The following is a 7,500-nucleotide window of genomic DNA, read 5'->3' as shown; positions in this document are numbered from 1 at the left end:
GTGTATTTATTCCCTTTGGCGTACTCTAGAGTGTAATAGTTTGTTTTAGTGCCTCATATACAACGATAACGACAACAAATGCATCCGATTTTAGTCCACTGCAGGACAAAGGCCTCAGACATGTTAATTTATATCAGATGTCATCACCACGCTGGCCAGTGTGGATTGGTGATGGTGGGAGATTTTCGTCTGATCGCTCACAGCAAACCCTTTCACCTCGTTAAAGTTTATATATATATATATATATATATATATAATTTATATATATATATGTGTGTGTGTGTGTGTGTGTGTTATATATGTGTATATATAATATTTATATTTATATATATATATAATATATGTGTGTGTGTGTGTGTGTGTGTGTGTAGGTGTGTGTGTATTTTGTCTTTCATTGTAGACTTTCCTAGTTAGGTAAGACAGTTGTGATAATTCAGAGAACACAAAGGAACACAGTAAAAAAAACTTACATTTAATCATTTATTGTAAACTATAAACTATTTAGTTGATTATTTTATATTTCAGATATAAATATTTTATTTTTTTACAGCTTTTTGTTGAGGATAAAATTTTCAACTTATAATTAAAGCTTAAAACCCTTGTGTGTATATATATATATATATATATATATAGCTATTTATTTATTTTTGCAATCTACAAATCAAAACTCCCTTAGAATGGATCTTCATAACTGCTCTTGCCATTTTTCAACTCTTATCTTGTTGCTTTCAACTTACTCTTTGTTTCTATTACCTCTAACAGGAAATTTGCGTCTTTGTTACTGTTCCTGTTAAAGATTGTAAACATGGTTACGAGCCCCTTTCTCTGTGGCTTCCGCCAGAAACGCTTTTAACTTCGTGCAACAAATTTTTCACTTTATCTTCGGCTTCTATTCTGTCCTCTTGTTTCCAGTTCAGCATCCATGTAACTTCTACAACATGCAGATTTTTCATTAGGTTTTCAAGTCGTGGTTTGTCTCGTTTGTATAACTATGTCTTCTTTTAATCAGGTTTCTTTATTATTATATACTGTTGTAATGTTAGCCATTTTTTATTGTATTTTCACATAAGATACAGTTAAACATTTGCCATAAAAAACGGTAAAAGTCCTGTAATATATGTTGCCAGACATTTATCTCTTTAACAACGGTTTTACTGACATAAAAGAGTGATATTACCGTCACCAACCCGTAAAAGATAGTAACAGTGGGATAAAATTACGGTCGCCTGTATTTTACTGAAATACGTCTTTTTACGAAGCATTTCCGATTAAAATTATGTTTTTGTTTTTTTAAACAGTGTAGGAAGAGTTAACATGGGGGTGTTTTTCAAAACATTGTGACATTCTTTTATTCTTATAACATTTAGTAGTTGTCCTAGATATTAAACCAGTTTTGCGGTGATAGTTTATCCGTATTGGAACTAGTCGTACTTGAACTTATCATTATTTAAAGATTTGTTTTTCATTTTGAAAGGGTAAACTGTCAAGCATAATGGTTATTATTGACCTTTGAATGAACATCAAGTATTCACCATAGTGTATGTGCAACAAACACTCAATAGTATGAAATCAGTTATTGCGGTACAGACATTTTAAGAATAAATGTGCTGGAATCATTCTGTGTGTCTCCATAACATAAGCTTCATCAGCATTTGATGTATTCCCTGTATGAATAAAATGAAAAAAAAAAAAAAACATTAAAGTTCTGCTAGATTTCTTTATTCTATTGTCGTCATGTCCCTGTCTTAGTTTCTTCATTAGAGTTGGAATCTAAGTAAGAAAATCTACGGTCCTTAAACCCGAGGCTTAACTTTCCTAGACTTTTTATCTTGATTGGAGAATGCTCAGCTGGATTTTATTTAATTATTTGTGTTCCTCTCTTAGAAATACATTAGTGCATAATACGTTGTTGAAATTTTGGGATAATGAAAGAATACTATTCAAATTTATATGTATTATATTCTCCGAATTGCATCCATGCATAAGTGCTCACCTACCATTCATATGTTAAAAATGGAATGCAATTTGCTTGCAGTCATATGTCTTGCATTATTAATATTTTAATTTCATAAATTTTCCAACTTATTCTAGGAATAAGTTCTCTTAAGTATATAAAAGTAGTAATAGAATGTAAATGTTTAATTCAAGTTGCGTTTTATTTTTCGTTCTGCAGTAGAAAAGATTTTCATGAGTTTTTATTTATAGCTTATATTACACTGCATTTTTCAAAAACGCCCTTAATTTTTTTTTTATTGGAAAAAAGTTTCTTTGGATTAATTTTTTATTGCATAGACATAATTACTTGAATTCATAAGAACTTTCTTCAATTCGTCTGAATTAAGATGATTCTACATTACCCAGAAAGTATATTTTAGGTGGAAATGTTGATGGAATCCTGAGGTTTTTAGAACAATTTAAGGTGAAGAGAAAGTCTTAAAGAAAAGTGCTGTTCATATTAAGTATTTTATTTAACAGCACCATGATTATCATATTTAAAGAGGACAATTACTTGTAAAAATGTGGCATTTATTTTTTATTTGTGTGTGTGTGTGTATGTATGTATCTAATCAAAGCTTCATAGTATGTACTCTGAAAGGTGTAACAAGGTTTTTTACTGTTGATGTTTTTGTTTGCTGAATGTCCTTAAGGCTCTAGCTTCGGACTATTTTCCCCACACTCATAAATTCATTCACCCATATAGTTTATAAAAAAAAAATGTATGGAAGGTATTATTAGAAAACTGATATTAGGAAATTATTATTAATATTGGAACATTGATGTTAGGTATTTCATATTAGAAAATGTATATCAACTCTTGAATCATTCTTTTCAGATCTCAATTACACTCTTTTTTTGTGTATTTTGTTTATTTTTTCCTTTTGATTTCTTGATACGTTAAATTTTGTAACTCTTTTAATAGTATTTTTTTCTATTATAATATATAAAAATCGTACTTATATATATTTTAACTATTTTGATAATTTTCCTCTTTTCTTGACTAACAATGAAAACATTTTACTGCTTTATATTTCGTATTTTGTATATTTTTTCTTATTATCGCTTTGATTTTAACGCTTATTTTTTGGGGACTTGTATTTCTCAGTTTTTTTTCTCAATATTTTCTTATTAAAATTTCTTTATGTATTTTGTCGTCACAAATTACATCTTTGCAATCCTGTTAATTGTCTTTTCTGCCATTTCTCTTCATTTGTCTCCTGTGTTGTAGTTAGTTTTTCTTCTATGTTTATTCCTTCGTTACTTTGTACAGCTTTCGCAATTCCCAACCCTGTCCTCTTCAATTATTTTCCTTCACTTCCCTTTTAATCTATTTTGTACAGCTACACATTCTTTCTCTCCATATTAATTAATCCATTTGTTGCATATCCATGTCTTTCATTCTATCCCCCTTTTATAACCATCTTCTCGCATTCTAATTCTTCGCTTCCTGCTTTCTTCCTCTTTTATTTTCATGTTCTTTCGTGTCTTTAATCAAACCCCTCTTTCAGCTGTCACTTCCTTTTACTTTACCTTTCCTCATAAGTTCATTTGTTAGATTTTTATCTCTCTCTCTCTCTCTCTCTCTCTCTCTCTCTCTCTCTGTATGTATGTGTATATATATATATGAATATATATATATATGTAAATATAGTATATATATATATATATATGTGTGTGTGTGTGTGTGTGTGTGTTTGTGTGTTTATTAAGGTGTAGGTCTCAGTTTTCTGTCTCCTTGCAGACTTTCCTATAGCCATATATACTCTCTCTCTCTCTCTCTCTCTCTCTCTCTCTCTCTCTCTCTCTCGTACCCGCTACTTTTTATGTATACTCTTGTTTCATCTAATGTTCCATTTACTCAAGCATTGTTTTAACATCCACTCTTTATCTCTCTCCTCAGGTCTCGGCATCAAAGTGGATGACGTGGGAATCCACTGGGAACGCGTGGGCAAGGAAGAGGAAGGCCAGTACAGGTGTACGGCTAAGAGTACGGGTGGCACCCGGCACTCCGAGTTTGTGTACCTCAAAGTTCTAGGTAAGTACCCTGTCTAGTGCTCGAAAGTTTACGACTTCTGTCCTTTTTTGAGGTACCTGCTTTTTAGGTTCCCAATTAGTACCTGAATTTATATGAGTATTAATCCTTATTATAGGTGTGCCGCCCTAGTAGGGTTAGTGAATGATTATCATCATCAGCCGTTGCTACTCCACTGCAGGGAGAAGGCTTCAGACCCGCTTTCGTTTACGGTCTTTCTGGGAACGTCTATACCTGCAAATTATCTTAGCTTGTCAATCCATCGTCTGCTGTTTCTTCCCCTGCTTCTATAGCAATATCTAGGGTCCCATATTCTGTTATTCTTAGACTTCTATTTGAGTACTAATGATGTTAGTACCAGAGAAATATTAACACTCATATTGTATGTGCCGACTATTGCGCAGTTTTGAGGTACCTGCTTTTGAGGTGCCACTTTTGGTTCCTGAAATGATAGTATTAACGCTTATTATAAGCGGCACCTCTCATACATCTGTTTGAGTACTAATGATGTTAGTACCAGAGAAATATTAACACCTATGTACCGACTGTTGCGCAGTTTTGAGATACCTGCTTTTGGGGCTCCACATTTTAGTACCTGAAATGATATTAGTATTGATACTTGTTATAGACCTCACCTCTCAGACTTCTGTTTGAGTACTAATAATGTAAGTACCAAAGAAACATTAACACTCGTATGTACCGACTGTTCCGCAGTTTTGAGGGTACCTGCTTTTGAGGTGCCACTTTTGGTTCCTGAATTGATAGTATTAATCCTTATTATAGACTTCTATTTGAGTACTAAATATTTCAGTACCAGAGAAATATTGATACTCATATTGTATGTACCGACTGTCACATGAGGTGCCTGAGAAGATTTCTTATCAAGTACCAACACTTGAGTAGTCTTAGAAGTTCTAGCAAACACCAACACACAGCCTCTTGGTAAGAAGCTACACATTAAGAACCGAAAACGCTTTAGTGAGAACTAATACTAAAAGGACCTCGGCTTACACTTAAGGTATCTACAGTACTCTGAAGGTATATCAAAATTACCAGCAATTACATAATGTTGAATTACTTGATAGTGAGCAATTCTTAATTCATAATCCTAATGGCGTCGAATCTTCGTTTTTGTATTTACAATGTTTAGTTTTTTCGTATCATTGTTATCTTTTCTGTACTTCGTACGGAAATAGGTTAACTCTATCCATGATATGAGAGTGGACTGTTTTATCTGTAAGTACCGATATCCACCCTTGTTCTGTTTAACGTGAAATAGACTTGTGTGTATATATATATATGTATATATATATATATATATGTGTGTGTGTGTGCGTGTATATATATATATATATATATATATATATAAAATCCAATTTGACCCCGAGCCTAATTCACCAAACAAACTCAAATTTATTTTAAATGAGGTATATATCTATTAGTCCTTTTAAGACGAACAGACACCTATCATTCTCTATTGAAACTAAACATGTATATATATATATATATATATATATATATATATATATATAACTTGCTTATGGAAATAAAAATGGCACTACGTGATGGCTCATGCGCAGTAGCCATTTCAAACACTTTAAGAGCAAACTCGGTTTCGGGTTATATAAACGTTGCATTTCGTGGTATTTATGCGCAGCAAGCCGAGGTTGAATTAAACGAGTGGACGATATTGTTTTTGGGGAGCCGGGGGAAAGGGGGGGCGCCGTGCCATATATCTGCTTTATGAGGCCGTTACACGAAATACGTTGTAATGAGGTGTACGGTAATGCCGGTGTACTTTTCGATGGTAATGGCATGTTCAATATCATGCTGCCTCTTTTTCAGTGTACATTAGTTGGTGGTCTCATTTTTATGTAGTACGAGTCGGTTTTTTTTATTTATTTTATTTATTTTTTTTTTTAATTTGTTATGAGTATTCTATATTTTTACATATTCAAAACGCTTATCATTTTTGTTTTTCTGATATGAAATGTACTATAAGGCATCTTGTTTTTTATATAAATTTTTGAGTCTTTTTCATTTTCATATATTCAAAAAGCTTATTTTTACTTCTCTGTTATGAAATATACTGAGTCGTGTTTTATTTTAACGAGTTATAAGGTATTACTTTAGAGGAATGATATGTATTACTCCTTCAAAGGTATTTCCCTTTTTATTCTTCTGTAATAGGGCCATCATATTGTCTTCTGTTTGGAATCCTTTTGTAGGGCGTCTTTCCTTACAAGTCCCTTCTTCGCTTGATATATCCTTTTAATCATCACATTCTTTTTACTTGAAATGTATTATTATACAATTTTCTTTTCAAGTCTCTTGCGAGTTTCTCATTCTTAAGTTTACCGTAATATAATTGTATTGTGGGTTTTTTCTGGTGTTTCAATTTGTACTTAGGTTAAAAATATGTTACTTGGTAGATAAGGATCCCAATCCTTATTGCATGTTATGAGAATATTGTTTGGATTACAAAACGTGGATATTTAGTATTATTATTATTATTATTATTATTATTATTATTATTATTATTATTATTATTATTGTTGTTGTTGTTGTTGTTTTGATTATCATTATTATTATTATTATTATTATTATTATTATCAAATCTAACATTATGATATCAGATTTGATTAAACCTCTAGAGTAAAGAGTGCATTAAGAAAGACAAGATTATGGAGATGGAATGTTAGCAAACTTACACATTGTGGTGGTCTGGCTAGGAACCAAAATGATAAGTTGATTGCTTAAAATTTGCCCTAACCAAATGGACAGTGTTTAAACCAACTAACGATGGCCTCATATTAGCCTACCCCATTGCCAAAAGTACTTCTTCAAAACACTGTTATATAAATGGACTTCGCGAATTTTCTGACCTAACCCTGAGGAAGTTTAATATGAATTTTGGAAATTACGAGAAGGGGGATTCTGTAAAGTCAAGTTTTTAAAATATAAAAGATCGAGAGGTAAACCAAATTTTATAAGATTTTGCTGCCTGCATGAGATACTAAGTGATACAGTATATTAAATTTTGTAGTTAATGAGATACAAACAAGGCATTTTTTCTTTATTTTATTTTGTTGCTGCAATATTTGGGGGTAAGATTTTAAAGGTTTAAAGGCTACTCATAAGCGGCAAAGGCAAGGGACAGTAACAATGCCCTAGCTATCAAGACAATGTCCTTGAAAATGCCCATTATATTATATATATATATATATATATACAATCACACACACATCTATATATATATATATATATATACATATATATATATATATGTATATATATATATATATATATATATGATCAGCGCCAAGTCATCTCCCCACCCAAGTTAAGGACCAGGAGGGGAAGGCAATAGCTATTAGTGACTCAGTAGGTAGACCTATAGTCTCCTCCACTAACCCTCATACTTAGTTCACATGGATGGTAAGGTTGCAGACACTACTAGAAACTATCGA

At 31.9% G+C, this 7,500-nt stretch overlaps 1 long non-coding RNA gene across 1 annotated transcript in view; it reads left to right on the top strand.

Annotated features, from left to right (window-relative positions):
- Positions 1-4,033, top strand: part of LOC137658175 (uncharacterized) — a 247,548-nt gene extending 243,515 nt beyond the window's left edge. Inside the window, exon 3 of the long non-coding RNA XR_011047271.1 lies at positions 3,899-4,033. This is a non-coding gene — a long non-coding RNA (uncharacterized lncRNA). The remainder of the gene's footprint in view (positions 1-3,898) is intronic.
- Positions 4,034-7,500: the final 3,467 nt, after the last annotated feature.

This window comes from Palaemon carinicauda, chromosome 19, assembly GCF_036898095.1.
Source record: "Palaemon carinicauda isolate YSFRI2023 chromosome 19, ASM3689809v2, whole genome shotgun sequence".
Taxonomy (NCBI): Eukaryota; Metazoa; Arthropoda; class Malacostraca; order Decapoda; family Palaemonidae; genus Palaemon; species Palaemon carinicauda.
Note: the sequence above shows the minus strand (reverse complement) of the source record. Positions and strands in the feature narration are given on the sequence as shown.